The following is an 18891-nucleotide window of genomic DNA, read 5'->3' on the forward strand; positions in this document are numbered from 1 at the left end:
GTTACTCACACACGTGCAAATAAACTATCAAACATCCATTTACTTGCATATACAGCTATACACACATCACTACACTTACTTCTACAGAAACATACACATACTTACTTTCTTAAACAACCACCTATAGAAACACATACTTATTTATACAGGAACTCTGCCAATCTCTCACTCTCAAATATACCCACTTATATATATCAATACTGACATATACTAGTTTAAAATATATGTAGTTACTCATAAAGATACTGTTGAGACAGTCATTCACTCACTAACAAAGCCATACACACACTCATCCACCCATACAGTCCTGCACACATGCTGTCTTCAAAAAACATACATGCATCTATGCACTAAGTAATACTTCCCAGCACACCATACAGACACTCATACTAATACTCAAAAAACCAACTAATAACCCATATACACACTCATGTAGCTACTCACCAACCCATGCAGTCACCTATACACAAAGTGAGACACTGATACAGATATTTAAATATTTAAAAATGATTTGCTAAAACATGTATTCGCTAAGATACACTTAATAAGTCAGTTATACAATCAATTTTACAAAACAAAATGTAGACACTTATTTACCCATTTATTCTTCCATTGACCTTTAAATATACATATATAAAAAATATTTAGTTTTCAGAAAGACAAACATTCACTGGATCATGTCATCAGTGATGTCATCAGTGATGTCATTTGAGATGTCATGAGTGATGTCACTGAGCTTGTCATGAGTGATGTAATATGTGACGTCATCAGCAGTGGATTGCGGGCTCGCGAGTTATAGTTAGCTGAACTAACTATAATGGGGGAATTTCAATGGTTTTGTATGAGTGAAATGTCACGCTAACTATAACATGTGTGAAACATATGGTTTTTTCAGTGAATTTCTAAGGTTTTTTAAATGCTAAATCTTGACTATAACGAGGCTAAAACCTATGTTTTTTTCAGTGAATTGCAAAGGTTTTTTAAATGATCATTTCTAACTTTAACGTAACTGAAACCTATGAATTTTTACAGTGAATGTCAAATGTTTGTGAAATGTCAATATCTAACTACAATATCCCTATAACCTATAGTGTTTCTTAAGTAAAATTTAAAAACAGGTGTATACTTTTTATAGTAAAAAAACTTAACAGTAGTGTTTTTTTATGCAATGTAATGTAATGTAAACAGGTATTTATACCGCACAACTATCACACCAAGGAGCATCTTGGCGCCTATACTGACCAGGAAGATCTAAACACTGGTCAGGCTGCTTTCCGTAGTCAAACCAGGATGTTCATACTAGTGCTCTAGCGCAAGTGTCAGGGAGATTAAGGATCCAGGTTTTCAGTGCCTTTCGGAACTCAGATTCCCGTTCCATGGCACGGAGATGTGGGGGGAGTTTATTCCATGCCTTTGACCCTAGGACTGGCAAGGATTTGCCACCCCTCGAGCTGAGTCTGAAAGCCGGGACAGTCAGCAGGTTGGCATTGGAGGATCTCAGAGTGCGCGAAGGATGGGATCAGGAGAACTTCCTGTGTATATACTTTGGTCCTTGAGAGTGAAAGGCCCTAAAGGTGATTAACAGGACCTTAAAGAGAACCCGTTTGACTACTGGTAGCCAGTGCAAAGTGTTTAATGCGGCAGACGCAGAGGATTTCCTTGGCCATTTCAACACCAGCCTGGCTGCTGCGTGTTGCACCATCTGCAACCTGTGAGTGACCACCTTATTGGTACCCGCATATAAGCTGTTACAGTAGTCAAGTCTTGAGGCTACCAGAGCAACTGCTACCATTTTCCTGGCTGCCAAAGGAAGTAGGTCAAAGTCCTTTGATGACATTAAAACAGGTGCCTGCTACCGATTTTGCCTGCTGTTTGAACGACAGGACGGCATCAAACTTGATGCCTCGATTCCGTGCCGCAAGAGTTGTATGCAGCGGTACCTCTGCGTTCTCTGACCACCATAACTTGGGGACAAAGTCATTTTGTGGGCCCATTAACATGATTTCTGTTTTGCCCTTATTACATTTCAAATGGTTCTTTCCCATCCAATCAAATGTGGCCGTCAGCCAGCATTTAAGATTTTGTTCCCAGTCCTTGGTGTCTTTATCAAGGACTAGGATAAGCTGTGTATCGCCCACGTACGCAACAACATCTATTCTGAAGGATGATATCAGCCTAATCAGAGGGGTGGTGTAAACATTGAAAAGTGTTGGGCTTAGACTAGATCCCTGCAGGACTCCAGTCGTAAGTGTTTTTTCCTATGAGCCGAAGTCACCCAAGGTGACCACTTACCGCCTGTCACTCAAGAAGTTCTTGATCCAATCCAATACATTTCCTGTTATGCCAGATGTTACTAGCCGGTCAATCAGGATGGTATGTGAGACCGTGTCGAATGCTGCTGACAAGTCTAAAAGAATCAAGACAGCCTTCTTGCCCTGATCATTTGGATGGTATCGGTGGTGAACAGGAAAGCTGATTCTGCGGAGTGTTGAGCTCTGAAACCTGATTGGTTTGAGTGCCAGGCGTGATTTTCCTCAAGAAACTTAGTGACTTGTTTATTTACGATAGGATTCCGTTACTTTGCATAGCACAGGGAGCAGAGAAATTGGTCGAACATTAAACAGCGTAGTGGGGTCGGCTAGTTGTTTTTTCTGCAATGGTTTGACCGCCGCGAGTTTCCATTCTAAGGGAATGCTTGCCGTGGCCAATGATGCATTAATTACAGGATTAACAGTATCTACAAGCGTATGTAAAAGCATCGGGGGACATGGATCGAACGGCGACCCTGATTTGGTCGCCAATATGGCCTGGCGGGTTTCCTCCAAACTAATTGGCCGAAAAATTGCCAAACTGTTCGAAGGCGAGCTCAGCGTGCTTCTTTATTCACCTGATTCTTTATTGGGGATGACAAAATCCTTAGTGAGGCCCCGTATTTTTTGTTAAAAAAAGTCCGCTATTGTATTACAGATGTTTTCAGATGGTAGAATTTCCTGCAACAGTATTTTAGGATTATTAAAGCCCTTTACTATCTTTTTTTTGTGTCCTCATAACCACCATGTAGACAAAGTGCCAAAAGGACTGGAAGGGACTCAAGTATAGTGGGGGGCCATCCATCCCTCAGCTGTCCTCTGTATTCCAGAGAGGCCCACAATCCACGATTTATCCATCTATGGCAAACCTTGGCGTAAGTGACAGCCAATTCGGGCCGGGCTAAGACCGGGTAGCGGCTGTTCCAATGGTGCAAACATCAGAGGCACCATAGGAGATCAATCATTGGTCCCGGGGAAAAAAAAAGAAAAAAAAACCCCGGTTAAGTCAATGAACCCATGTTAGTAAATGCCAGAAATCCCTTTTGCTCTGGTTGCCAGACCTGGCCAAATCAGTACGTGAGGTCTGCAGGACTGAAGTTTGCCATTCTCTGAAGGAAGGAGGTGAAGAGTCTTTCCATTTCCTGCAGATCTCCCTTCTTGCTAACAACATAGCATAAAATAGTAGGCTTTTGGCTGAACTTTGTACACCCTCTAGGACGCCAAATATCAGAAGAGATAAATCTATAGTGACGGATGTTCCCAATGATGCTGTGAGGGAGTTGCCAAACTCCTCCCAAAATGTGACTAAGTGAGGGCATTCAAAAAACATATGTGCACTGAATCTCCCTCGGTAAATTTAGACAGCCTAAGAGGGGAATGGTATGCCCTATGCAGGGTAAAGATGTGATTCCTGCGTAACCAGGAAGGCTTGACAATGTTCCACAAGAGTTCAAATGAAGCCAACCAAAGATCTTGTAGATTGTGGTCCATCAGTAGAGAGCCCCACAGCGACTCCGGCAAAACGAGGTCGCCATCCGACTCATCCAGTATAAAATTATACCACTTGGATACTTCTGTTTTAGCTGGACCAAGGTTTACCAAGTTAGATACCAATGAACTGTATCCTCCGAGTCTGAACTTACTCCTGTTGGCGGATGAAGTTTTATAAGTTTGAGTCCAGCTAGCCATTTGCAAATATTTGAATCGTGAAAGGTTGGGGCCGATCTTGACCTGCAGATGTTCCCACGAGAGTAGATCCCCCTCATAAAAGAGGTCTCCCCAAACTTCCAGGCCTGCCTCTCTCAAAGGAATAGCTAGACTGTCTTCAAGCCAAACTGGGCTTTCAGGTAACCCCCACAGCAGTTTTTTTTCACAGAGGTAATCTAGTTTTATAGATTTCATAACTTTGGCTCATGTTCTTGCAAGACTTTGAAGAGTCTTTAGTTTAATTTTTTAAAGAACTTAGGATTGCTGAATTTAAAGAGAAAGCCCGAACTATTAACTCTTTCCCCATCCAACATAGCTGCAAACATTGGGCCTACCCCAGAGGCTGAGGGCACTTTCAGCAACATTCGGGAAAGGGATAATTGGAAGGCCCATGCATAGATCTTCAGGTCTGGAGCCGCCAGGCCCCCCTTATCCCTTCGCAGTTTTTTCCATGCAATTCGTGGAAGATGGTTATTCCAGATAAAAGATTAAATATTGGACTGAAACTTGGCTAAAATATTTTGGTCAAAATATAAGGGAATTGTATTAAATAAAAAAGAAATTTTGGGTAGAATCGACATTTTAATGAGGTTAGCTCTAACTAATAATTAAAGGGGCAGGTGCGGCCATGATTGGAGAAGCTTACGGCATTCTTTGACAACTGCTGATAAGTTAACTTGGACAAGTTTATTAATGTCCTTCACAATCGTCAAGCCCAAGTACCGCATTGAGGTGCCTGCCTGAAACTCTGTTACAGAGTCATCATCATTCCATATCAGCATTTCAGTCTTGGCTGCATTGATCTCATATCCCGACATTTGTCCGAATATATGAGCCAATCTCAAGATAGCCGGGAGTGCGATGGTAACCTCTGATGTCAAAATGAGCACATCATTGGCATATAATGCTACCTTTCTCATCCAACCCTGACAGGAAAAAGGTTTGATGGTCACCTCCTCCCTTAGTTGTTGCGCGAAGGGTTCAATATAAAAATCGAAAAGCAAGGGGGAAAGCGAGCATCCCTGCCGGGTCCCCCTAGAGATGGAAAAAGGGTTCAACAGGTCTCCATTAACTAGGAGGCGCGCAGATGGATTATCATACAACAGGTTTATCGCCCTACGAAACCCCTTGCCCATGCCGAATTTGGCAAAGACCTCCGACAGGTACACCCAGTTAACTCTGTCAAAGGCCTTGGTTGCATCCAGCGTGAGGGCAGCCAATGGGAGATTGCTGGTTATTGCCATATCCATAGCGCCGATAAAATCATAAGTGAGTTTATAGAGTTGTATACCTTTCAGGAAGCCCTTCTGATCAGAATGAAGAACCGAAGGGGCAATCAACGCAACCTAGTAGATAAAACTGTGATGAAGATTTTGTAATCCACATTTAGTATAGAGATAGGCCCATATGATCCACAGGCCTCCTTAGGTTTACCAGGTTTTAAAATAAGGGTAATAGAGGCATTGTCCCACGACACCGGAGGTGGCAGTCCTTCAAGAAGAATTTGATTGGAAAGGATAGTGAGGAAGGGAACAATTTCTAACTCCAAGACTCTATATAACCCAGCCGGTAACCCATCGGGTGCGGATGCCTTCCCCCTCTTACCCTTCATGATGGCTGATCTCACCTCCTCCTCCGTGATAGTACTGTCCAGATATTGAGATTGCTCAGAGGAAAAAGAGGGCAGAGCAATATTACTCAACCAGTCTGCAACAGATTCAGGTGTAATTACCTTATCCTCTTCATATATATTTTGGAAGAACTCTCTAAAAACCCTCCTGATTTCCTCATCTGATGAAAAGATGTTGTTTCCTACTGTTATAGCTGCTATATTATTGCGGACCTGATCTATTTTGGTCTTCCATGCTAGTAATTTCCCAGCACCCTCACTATATTCGAAATGTGCCAACTTGCTGGCCTCCCATCTTTGTTGGACTCTGAGATTTAAGACCGAAGCAAGGCTACCTTTTAAGACCAGCAGTTGATTCTGAAGAGGATCTAAAATAGATCCTGAATCTGTGGAGTTAGTGTCTATGTCCTGTTGAATTCGAGCAATATCTGCTTCAATGGAAGAGATTTCCTCCCTGTATTGCTTCCTACGATAGGCAATTTTTCCCGTAATGAGCCCCTCAAGGAAGCCTTAAATGAGTCCCAAATATTGTATTTGTGGCGGTGCCGTTGCTAGATATAAAAAAATTATGGGTCTCCGACTTTAAATATAGAATATCCTCAGGATTGGAAAGGAGAGAACGATCAAAGGACCACGTACTAGGGGGTTTCTTAATATGGAGGCCCAATTCCATCTCAACCGCAGAATGATCTGAAAGGTGAGACAGGAGATAGTCAATGGATTTAACAGAATCTACCAGTCTCTGACTGATTAAAATAAAGTCAATCCTTGACTTATTATGATATTTAAAATTACGAAAAGAGACCCCTTGTTGTTGCGCAGACCTCTGTCGCCAAACATCCACGTACCCATATTGCCTCATAGCATTCAGTAGGAAGGCTCTAGTTTTAGACAAAACAAGGGAGCGACTATTAGGAGATCTGTCCAAGACAGGATCCAGCACAACGTTAAAATCGCCGGCCAGTATTGTAGGGCCTGAGAAAGAAAGCAGCTGCGAGAAAACAGACTCCAGACATGAAGGGTCGTCCTGGTTCGGGCCGTAGTAGCACAAAACTGTAAATTGAGACCCTGCTATAATAACTGACGCAATGGCCCATCTGCCACAAGGATCCACAGCTTGTGAAACCAACCTGGCTCTAGCACCTTTTTTAAAGATAAGCGATACACCCCTGGTATGCGATGTTTGAGTGGTAGAAACCGCAAAGTCAATCCACCGATTCTTCCTGATGAGGGCGAGCATTTCACTATGAGTCAAGTGGGTTTCCTGTAACACCACTACCTGCACATCCAAGTCACGCAAGTATTGCAAAATTCTGTTAGCTCGGGGCTTGGTGCGGAGGCCTTTGACATTCCAGAGATAAACCTCACTCTACTCATCCCTCATCCAAGAAGACCAAGAATACCGTGATAAAAGCTGCAGTTTTATCATCTATAACTTCTTTAATCAAAATATGCCTGTTACCATTCCTTATATTACTATTTAGGTTATTGAGGACTTTTTTTATATTTTTGCCACCCCCTCCACCTACCCCAAAGTGCCCAACCCTCCCCTCACCCTCCCCCCATGAAAAACCCTTGCAGTATCTAACCGGAACAATGTCCAGTAGATAGTGCCCCTCCGTGAACTCTCAGCAAGAAAGACCTCCCGCTATATATTGAAATGAGGATATAAAGGGCAAAAAAGGCAAAAAGAAAAAAGACAAAAGAAGAATATACTATGAGCATATTAAACTCCGCATGTTTTGCGAAAGAGGCAGGTGAGGACCCTACATCAAGATTTAGTAAGTAAGTGGTAGGTAGGATATATCATTAGGGAAATATGATAGATGTATGCCTTAAGTACCCCCTTTGCCCAACTCCATTAATAGTTCATCAGCAGCTTGTACAGACCTGATGTTGAACATCTTGTTTTAATGCATAACTTTGAGAGCGGCCGGTAAGATGAGCTGAGCTGTTGCACCTAACCTCCTAAGGCAGGGGTCTCCAAACCGGTCCTGGAGGGCCGGATCCATGCCAGATTTTTTGGATATCCCCATTGAGATAAATGTAGTTATTTTAAAAATCTGGCATGGATCCGGCCCTCCAGGACCGGTTTGGAGACCCCTGTCCTAAGGGCATCCAGGCGCCTCCCAAGTTCCCACTGTTTTTCGAGTGTGACTCTAGAGAGGTCTGATCTTATAAGAAAAGTAAACCCCTTCCCAGCCAATGCCTTCTGTTTCAGGGCCATATTAAGGATCAGCTCTTTCAAAACATAAGTATGAAAATTAACTAAAATTTTGCGAGGTTTGGATCTCTGGGGATTTTGTCTAAAGGGATCCCTATGAATTCTTTGAATGTCAGCAGGCAATTCTTCAAGTGAATGTTCTAAACATAGGGAGTCTTTAAGTAGAGCAGTGATGTACTGCTTGATGTCTGACCCCTTCGATCCTTCAGGCACATTAAGGATACGGATGTTCCCCCATCTTGAATTATTTTCAGGGGTTTCCATCCTCTCGCTAAGAGCCAAGTCTTCCCTTGTAAGTTTATGTATGTCAACTTTCGCCTGATCCAAATAGATTGAATGTGATGCAACTGTCTCTTCAAGCACACCAGTTCTTATGGTGAGCCCATCAATTTTATTGTCCAATGTTTCGCAGTACTTTCTAATTTCTGCTTGGTTAGCAGAAGATTCATCAAAACCTTTCCTTATCTCCAAAGTAAGGGCAGAGAACATTCCCAGAAAAGATGCGGCCGTCATCGGAGAAACAGGAGAAGCCACTAGTGACTCCGTATCAACTAGAGCAGGAGCAGGAGAAATTTTCATGTCTGCCCCCCCAAATGACCCTGCTAATTCGCGTAGGTTTGCCTCTTCGGTCAACCCTGTAGTTAAGGTCAAGGGTAGGCTCTGCGCTGTCGTAGATGAAGATTGCGAGGGTTGTGGTTCTCTCCCAATATCCTGAAAACCCTGAGAGTCCCCAGGGAGCTCGGAAGATGTTAAGTGTTTAGAACTTTGAGTAGAAAGGGACCTGTTCTCAACTGCATCACTCTCCTCCAGCGACGGTATAGATACTAGCTCCAAGGGTTGACTAGGAAGGGAAGGATGGGCGTCTGAAACGGATGTCATATCAATATTGTCTGAGAGATGTAGTATCTGAGGGACTACCTTGAAATAGGAACGAAAGTGAAGGGGTGACCTTTGACCCTATAGAGAGCACCGTTTTGGGGTCTTTAGCCTTAGGTTTGCCCCTAGAGTTAGTATGTTTAGACTTGACTTCTGTACTCAAAAAAGACGAAGATTTTGTCTTAACTGGTGTATTAAGAGCAGGTCCGACGTCTTCTCTACCCACCCCAGTCCCCCCAGAGGCACCCGCCTTATTCGCTCTGTCTTTGTTTTTGCGCCCTCGACCACGTTTGCCACACCCTTTGGAAGTACTGGGGTAATTAGAGGTATTGGGAGTATTAGGAGTATTTATAGTAAGGGAGATCTGTGGGATAACCTCAGCAGAAGGAGTGTGGTCAGAAGGAGTATGTTTAGTTACCGTTCGAGACACACCCTTCGCAGATGTAAAAAATGCAGAGTCCCCCTTACCGCTTCAGAAACCGCTGACCCCTCCACTGTAGCAGTTAAACCAGAATACTGTAGCTGACTTTGTAATTCTTCCTTACAACAGGGCACTTTCTTTCTTGTGCGCCGAAGGATCACCATGTTTGCTGAGCCCTGAAGAGGGGGGACCATGCTTCGCAGCTTTCTACCTCTCCTTAGCTCCAGCGCGGCAGATCAAATCCTCAACCTGGGCTCTGAGCAGACCTTCCGCTCTTGAGCCAGGAGGGGGGCGGGCAGCTGCTCCCAGCACAGGGGGGAAGATTTTCCTGTGATCGCCTTAAAATTCTCGTAGCCGGTCAGAAAATGTTGTACTATTTGACCTCCAGAAGACAGTTCACATAGGTTGCAGAGCTCCACTCCAACATTTTCGCACTCGACTCGGCGTCCTCCGTCCTCGGCCAAACCCCATGGAAAAAGAAAGAGGACTATGCAGCAATGTTCATCGCACAGAGCAGTACACCTCATCTCCTTGCCGAAAGAAAACCTCAATTCAAGAAAAGCGTTACCTCAGGCAAGTTTTACTTGAGAATATAGTTATCCCCGGAAGACCGTTATGCTTAAACGGGTGTCCTCGATCTACACGCTCATTTCCGTAGCGGGGGCGATCTTACAGGGAGCTCGGTACGGAGCACCACGGCCAGCTAACTAGCTGCCGCCATGTTTTTTTCTTACTATCTTGAAAATAGATTTTTGTTTATTGTTCGCCGCTTCTATTGCTGTCGTGTAGAAGTTGATTTTGGCCTCTTTAATAAGTGCGTGGTATTGACTTCTCGCTGTTTTGTAATTGCAGCGTTCCTCATCTTGATATTCTTTTCGCCACCTACGTTCAGCCACGCGTACCTCTCCTTGTTTTTCTTTTAGTGTCTGTTTAAACTAGGGGGTGGATATTCTCTTATGGCATGGCCTATTCCTAACGTTAACAGGACCAGCTTTCGCCTTGAGAGCAGACATCCACTCCCCGAAATGGTTATTATCAGTTTCCGGGTTTCCTGTCATTAGAGGCCTACAATCACTGGCCATCGAGATCAGGTCTGGGTGGCCAATAATGGCTTTCCATCCCTCATTTCTGGCCTGTGTACTTTTTTCTAGCTGCTTGCCCTTCTCATCACCTTCCAATGTAAGGTTACCCCTTCAATGCTCATGACGAGCTCAGCTCGTCATGAGGCACGGTTGAGCTGTGCTTATGACGAGCTGAGCTCGTCATGAACAATGGGAAAGCATTATGAGCAGCACAGGAGGGGAAAACCTCTAGCAGCCAAGGTGTTAAAAGGGATCAGTACGTGATCTGACCACGTCTGGACCCTGGACCCTAGGGGAGTTGACTTTAAGTGTGACGAGGTTGGAGCCAATACAATCTAGTATATGTCCTGCCCTGTCAGTAGTGTTCAGAGTAAGTATTGATAGAACTAGTACATTCATAATGTCTCTAAATGAGATAGCTGCCGGATCTGTGGAGGAGTCCAGGTGGAGGTTAATATCCCCGAGTAGCGTGAAATTAGAAAATCTAAGTGCCAGGTTACTTAGTACCTCCCCAATACTTTCAAGGAATTCCTTATTTGGGCTCCACACGATATTAACCACCCCAGTAGTTCAGACCTAGCGATTGTGTCTGACTCCTGGGCGAAGACTAGTAATCAGTCTGGATCTTACCAAGCAGTTTTGTTTCTCTGCTCCAGGTTTTATGGTATTTATTTTTTGGACATTTCCATCTATATTTATCCATATGTTTTAAAAATTAATTGTATATCTGTTTACAAATATATATTTTGGATTTTGCAAAAAAATGTATCTGAAATTAGTATATTTCCACATTTATTTTACTGATAAATATGCACTCATGGCCAAAAGACTGAACGTTTTCCCTCATGTAAACACTCTTACATGATAAACTATACACAATCTTCAAATTAAAATGTGCAACTTTTATTACCCGAGGATATATATTGCTCTTTAAGGATCTTTTCTAAAAGTCTTTTATTGTTTTGACCCTTTTACTTTTAGAACAACAGACCTATTGCCCTACTACTCATCATTGACAGCCTTTACAAATGCTTCAAAAATAACCCAATGTCCGTATTCATGCACAGTTTAAAATAAATACGAAGAGGAAAACAAATACTTTTCTGTTTGTATTTATCTGTAAACATCAGTAAAAACATAAATCAAGCAGCCCTACTTATAATTTAAGAATATTTTCAACTTAATTAGCAGTAATTAACATATAAGTGTGGCGAAAGTATGACACAGCACCTATAATACATGACTTTCAACAACACCGTTCACAGTTCGATTCAATAGTCCATCAGCATCTTAGCCCACCACTATCCCACGGTAAGTAATACCTTGCTTAATCTTCCCAACGCCCCAAGCGCCAGCCCACCTTTCAGAGGGTAGGTTTACGATTTACTAATGCTAGCATTTTTTTAAATTAAGAAGCATAATAATAACAATTATTAATCCTTTTTTTTTCTTTTAATGTTAACAAGAATTTGTTTTATGTCTTCTATTTAGATGTTTTTAGTCATGAAAATGCAAAGGACCCAGTTTAACACGTAACACTTTTTAAACTCTCCAACGTATGTAGATAATAATACCTTATACGTGTTACTATCGAAATTGAAACCTTTACAGCTTCACAGTTTGTAACTTTTCCCAACACGTGCAGAAGTAAAACAGTTAAAACGTGAGCATGTGTAAACTGCAAAATGTGCCATCTAAATAGGCGGAGCCGCATCTTCCTTCCGTAGACTACTAAAAAACCAAAATCTATATAAACCACACCTACTGTGCAATTAGTTTAGTTGTCGCAAGCTATTTCTGAGTCGCCAATCTGTGCTGCAGGTTCCGTTTTCTAGCATCGGATTCTTTTTTTCTGTCAACAAACATATTCCGCAGTTGTAAGTTGTTTCAATATGGCATAGGCATAGTACTTAATTATAATTTGTGGCTATTTGTCAATATTTAAACATTTATATCTAGAAAAAATGTTATTGCATGTTTTTCGCTTTTTCTCTGTAACGTCAGCAGCTTGTTTTTAGAAACAGATAGATTACAACAAACTTTGTTCCTTTTCTGGCTCCTTTCAGCTTATATATTGTGACTTTTTATATTATAATATTGACACTGTACTTCGCTTGAGAGGTGTTGGTGACCGGTTGACGCAAACCCTAAACATTTACAATCAACGTCACCATCTTCCAGTTGTTACTATGTTTTCCCCTAGAGATCATATATTGTTAATATGTATATTATAACATTAACAGTAATGGTGATCTCAGTGGAGTTCATGATCCGTCGTCACAAAGAGTAACGATATGTTAGCAAAGTTACCTGCTTCCAGTCTGTTTCCCCGTTGTGATCAAGAGCTGTGAGGATATATACATATTATCATTCTCATCGTCATGATCTCAGAGGAGTTTATGACCCGTCGCCACGAAGATCTAACTTTTTCATCTCCCGGAGAAAAGAAGTTCAGTAAATAATTACCTCTCGAAAGTGTTTCATCATGGATGTTCTGTTAAATAGATAACTTTATTTTCCTTTTCTTTTTACTGTGACAATGGTATCAATCGTTATATTATATTAGATTGTCCTATTGCTACAGAGGAGGAATGGGAGATTTTTCAGCGCCATCTGTAATATAACTTTCAAATATTAAAAAGTACTTGATCAGATATTTTTTTCAAGAAACATATTTTACAAAACTGCTTTTCAAAAAAATATAGCTATTAAGCATACTTTGTTACTTTAAATATTTAATAAACCCTACATTTCGGAATGTTATTTTCTAATTTCTATTCTTATTTCCAGTTCCTGTTCACCTTCTTCGTAAAGAATAAATAGGACCTGTACTATATATTATAAGAGTACCATCCTATATATTCTTTAATGAGTATGTGATTTGTTAGCGGAACAGTCTGCAACCTCTAAGCACTACGACAGCACGTTCCTGAATTGTACAGAATACAAATGTAAAAAATAATATTGCATACATTTCCATGTAATATGAAGTCACTTGTATTTAACTGTTTTTTACTTGTTCTCTTGATCTCAGATAATGTAGTGCGGGAGTGTTTGTTATAGCACTTCTATTCTACTTTATCTAAAAGTAACTGATGCCCCCTTACATCATAAAGAATGTGGGGCAACACTTTGACAAACTGTAGCAGAAAAAAGAATGATATAGCTCGCTTAAATGATATTTTATGAAATTCCATTTTTAATTGTCACCCCTTTTTATATATACAGCGACAGTTTCTGAAGAAAGTTTATTTGCATTTGCATAATAAAAACTGTTTCAAACCCAGACTGAATTTTTTGCTGCGCAACGACACCTCCCAATCAAGAAAGTAAATACCACATTATAAGTAAATAGTACTCCTAAGAAGTATGTCACCCACAAACTTGATTAAAAAAAACAGCGCAAGACACTGTCATTTTTTCGCCGTGATTTATACACCACATGGCAATTAAATAACAGTGAACCGTTCCCACCCAATAAGGAGCATATTTAGCCAATAAAATGTCCATGTCCCGCACAGGAGGAAGGAATGACTGCCAAAACGTATACTTTTAATACTTCACAGCCAATGAACAATAAGCTTCATAAAGTCCCGCTTGGAGCATGTTACCCTAATACTCCCCGAACAGGAAGGAATCGCTAACAACACTTTTCCACTGACTTCTTCTACGACTAACGGTTCATATGAAAAAATGTATGAATGTCCAGCACAGTAACTATTTCAATTAGCAACACATTGTGGTGAACTCCTAACATCTGTGCTCACGCAAGTGTTCCATGAACTGTTACTATGGTAACAGGCAGAAAGCCGTTTGAGAGTAGCATTGACAGGTACTGGCTGTACAAAAACCGTTATATTTACCTTGGATCCTCTAAAAGACAGAAAGGAAAGCAAACTAAAACAAAACACTGTGTACCACATTTACAACCCCCTTGCACCACTTGAGTGTCCACGCCCCCCATACAAAATTAAAAGTGTGTGGACCTCAAACCCCCGGAACAACCACCCTTGGAGATTTCTGTACTGTGTGACAGGGGCTCGGTGGCCCTCCGCCTGGTGCCCTTGAGAGCCCTGGAGACCACCACACCCAGAGCTGGTGCCTGCAGTGTCCCGGGGTGCCTAACCCCGGGATACTGCTGTTTACTATGAGAGGGCGGAAGTCTTGCGGCTCCCGCCTTCCCATAGCAAACTTAGTTTGAACTTTGAAAGACACAGCAGTGAAATCTGTTCTCTCTTTCAAAATCCAAACAAGATTGCATTTCCACATGCAACTTAGCATCTCCCCATGTGTAAAAGCAATGCCGGCTCCAGAAGGACATGAGGGGTCAGCTGGACCGAGGGGGCATTGTAAGCTCTGTATTTTTTATAGGTAGGGTCACGTGTGTAGTGACAGATGCGCTGGATGGGTGTGGTGTGGATGTATACCGTTTATGAGGGACTGTGTGTGCCAATCTGACAACTAGACCTGGGCCTAAGAAATCACTACAATGGAAATCTGGGCCATATACTGTTGTTGTGTTTTCCTGGTAGCGTAAGCAAAGTGGGCTGTACCAACGTATTCAGTCTGGATTAATTTACACCTCCCCTGGGGATTTTAAATGTTGGGTAGGGGGCCCCGCGGCTCCGGGACATTGCAGAAGCTGGTCTTGGGGCGTGGCAGTCTCCAGGGCCTTCGAGGGTTCTGCACATAGGGTCACCAAGTCTGCAACACACAATACACTAAAAAGAAGAGAAAGTGATGAGAGATGATTTCTGACGTGTTTAGGCTTCGAAGCCTGGAAAATCATTAAATGGGGTCTTGCGGTGAAGTGTGTACTTATTCTGGAAGAAGCCTTTCGGGGTCTTGCGAAAGCAAGTCATCTTTAATAATTGCCTCTCGCTGCGTGTACATGCAAACATATCTGATTTGCTCGTATGTTAAAAACAGAAATTTTCAACATCTCTTTTTGATTGGTTATGAAGCATTGTAAGAAGACTATTCACCTGTGAGGATTTCCAGGCGCTGGGGGAGCATGTGAGGGGATTTGTGCAGCTTTTGTCATTCGAAAAGGCAAGTGTTATGGCTCTTCCTTAATGCTTTCAGTGTGGGGGTTCATCTGATGCTGAGGGGGAGTTCTTTCCATGTCTTGGCCATGATGTAGAGAAGGGTGTGCCTCTTGTCTGGTTATCTCATTACAAAGGATTTCGGCCAAGGCCTGGTCTGAGGAGTGGGCACCCCTCTGGGCCACCGATTATAAATAAAAACATTCCCCTGGGATTTGGCCCCCGAGAGATAATTAACAATAAAGCGGGCTTCATTTTTTTTTCTTCTTTTTCACAGCGTACCTTATGCGTATACGCGACTTTTTTTTTGAAAAAAATGTTTTTTGCCTACGGGGTCCTTGTAGGACCTCCTGAGCAGGCCTACGGGGTCAGGGTGTTTCTACCGTGCCCCCTTTGTGTGTTTTTCGCATTTCTTTAGCTGCTTTCTTGTGCCTCTGTTCTACCGAGGCACTAGATGGCTGCCAGCACTTCCTGGTTTGGAGTGTTGACAGACAGTCAACAGCCAATTAGCATGCAGCTCGTGCTCTTAATGGTACGCACACTATCCTCGGACAGTACTCGTACGGTACTTCGTCTATAGAAATATCTATGATTTTACTTTTGGTTTGCTCAGAAACTACTGAACGTATTTACACCATTTAACAAAAAGCGTAATCTGCGAACAAAACTCTACCTTTTTGCCAAATTTGGTATAACTCCGTTCAGCAGTTCGGGCTGCAGCCCGTCTTAGAGGTCCCTATGGAAAATTGCATGGAGAAAACACATTTTGGGACCCCCCTCTTTTTCTTGGCCCCAGCTTCACAAATCACCCAGAAACATTTTCAGGGAAGGAGCGGAGCAGAGCAGGCCATTTTCTTGGAGAATTTTGTGTGTATTCGTCAACCGGCGCCAAAGTTATTCCAAATAGAATGTTGCAGATTTCCTATGGAAACTAGGTCCTTACTATAACTACCTACTGGCGACCGCCAGTAGGTAACATATATATAGATATCACCCAAGTTTGCCCTGCAAATGAGCCCGCACTATATATGTATATGTATATATATATATATATATGTATTTATGCATGTATATATACATATAACCTACTGGCAGTCGCCAGTAGGTAGTTATAGTTAGGACCAATTATCCATAGGAAATCCGCAACATTCTATTTGGAATAACTTTGGCGCCGATTGACGAATCAGCGCAAAATTATCCAAACATTTGGCCAGCTCCGGTCCGCTCCTATCCCAAAAGTTTCATAGTGATTCATCAAGCGGGGGCCGAGAAAAAAGGTGGGTCCCAAAATGCATTTTCCCCATGCAATTTCCCATAGGACATTTAGCCGCAGCTACAGCCCGAACTGCTGAAGAGAATTACACCAAATTTGGCAAAGAGGAAGTCCTTGGTTTAGACTCGTGCCTTTTGCTTATTTGGTCTAAATCTGTTTAGTAGTTCCTGAGAAAATGGCAGTTAAAATCATTTATATATCTATGGGCTCGGTGGGTCCGCGTAACCTAAGCGCAGCCTGCACGCACCTTGTTGTGCACAAGCTGTATTTTAATTGGGTATTAACACTCCAAATCAGGAACTGTTGGCAACCATCTTGTGCCTCTGTGGAACTGAGGCACAAGAAACCCAAAACAAACAATGTAAAACGCGAAAAGGGGGCAGGGTAGACACACCTTGACCCCCTAGGCCTGCTCAGAGAGTCCCCCCCAATTTTTTTTTTTTAAATCGCGGGATGCGCGCAGGATCTGCACATCCTACCAATATTAAAAAAAAGAAATGCGGTCTCCCACGCAAAATATTGTAATTTGCCGGGGGGGCCAAATCCCGGGAGCATTATTTAAAAAATAGTGCGTGGGGTCCCAATCCCCCCACACTACCCCGGGGACTGCCACCCTGGGGCTCTTACTTAATATATGCAGGGGCTCACGGGTCCCCCCCAACAGCCCGGGGACTGCCACCCACGGGGCTTGTTTAAAATGGATGGGGAACTCTCAGACCCCCCCAGCCCCAGGGACCACCACCCCCAGGGCTTTAAAACATTATCTGGGGGCTCTGAGGGCCCCCAGCCTGGGGACCACACCCCTGGGGCTCTAATTTAATATATGCGGGGGCTCACAGGTCCCCCCGCAGCCCCGGGGACCGCCACCCACTGGGCTTCTTTGAAATGGGTGGGGGCTCCCATGCCCCCCAGTCCCAGGGACCACTACCTCACGGGGCTCTTATTTTGTATATGCGGGGAGCTTACGGGCCCCCCGCAGCCCCAGTGACCTCCACCCCTAGGGCTTCTTTGAAATGGGTAGGGGGGCTCTAAGGCCCCCCCACCCCAGTGACTGGCACCCCGGGGCTTAAAAACATTTGGAAAGGGGGGCTCTGAGTCCCCCGAACCCGGGGACCGCCACCCCCGGAGTTTCTAAAAAATGTGGAAGGGGTCTGCCTGGCGCCCATCCTGGAGCTTTGTCTAGGCCCTGGGGACCGCATCCCCCAGGGCCGGCTCCTGCAGTATCCCGGGGTGCTCACCCCCGGGACACTGCTGTTTGCAATGGGAGGGCGGGAGCCTCGTGGCTCCAACCCTGCCATTGCAAACTGCTTTGCTTCATTGAAGCAAGAGCAGGGAAACCTGCTCTCACTTCAATGAAGCAAAGCAAATTGCTTTTCCATAGTGGGAACAGCATGTTAGCTGCTCCCCATATGGAAAAGGAATGGAGGTGGGGAGCCGGTGGGACTGTGGTGGGATTGGGAACCCCCCACGGTCCCCAATGGTGAGGGCCAGTCCCGGGGGATGGGGTCCCCGGGTGTAATAGAGGCCCGGGAGGGGGGCAACACGGCCCCCTCCCCATTAAGGAATAAAACAAATATATTAAAAAAGGCTGGCCCCGGGGATGGGGTCCCCGCGGCCTTGATGCGGCCTAAGGATGGGGCTATGCAGCCCCCTCCATAAAGAATAAAATTAATTGGCTCTGGCCCAGGGGATGGGATCCCTGGGGCCCGGAATAGGCCACAGGTTGGGGCCACTTGGCCCCCTTCCCTTAAAAAAGTATTTAAAAATGAATATTTGGGGGTCAGGCCCTGGGGGATTGGGACCACAGGGCCTAACAAAAGTAAAAGGAAGGGGGGACTTTTTTTAAAAGATGCGATCATCCCTAAGCCCCACCCCCTCACAAAAACACACTCTGCAAAAGCGGCCTGTGGCGCGTTTTCATATGGGGAATTAATACTGGAGGTCCCTGGGGGCCAACTAGCCCACCAAGTACCTCCAGTAAGCGCCACAGGGCTGAGTTGCAGAGAGGTGCTCCAGGCTATGCCCCTTTTTACACCTTTCTGAAACACAGCCTTGTGGCACTTACTGGAGGTACCTGGTGGGCTATTTGGACCCCAGGGACCCCCAGGATTCAAAGGGATCTAATTCCCAACTTAAAACTGTCCATGGGGTGCGTTTGCACAGTGGTGAAAGTAGGGGGCGGGCCTGAGTTCCCATGTGTGCAAACATGCCCTGTGGCGCAGTTTAACACCTTAGCAGATATGGAACGTCCAGCTCCAGTGCTGAACGTTCCATTGCGCAGGTGCAGTTGGAACGTCCAACGGCCGACGGCAGCACTCCCGAGG

Source organism: Lissotriton vulgaris, chromosome 4_1, assembly GCF_964263255.1.
Source record: "Lissotriton vulgaris chromosome 4_1, aLisVul1.2, whole genome shotgun sequence".
In the NCBI taxonomy this organism is placed as follows: Eukaryota; Metazoa; Chordata; class Amphibia; order Caudata; family Salamandridae; genus Lissotriton; species Lissotriton vulgaris.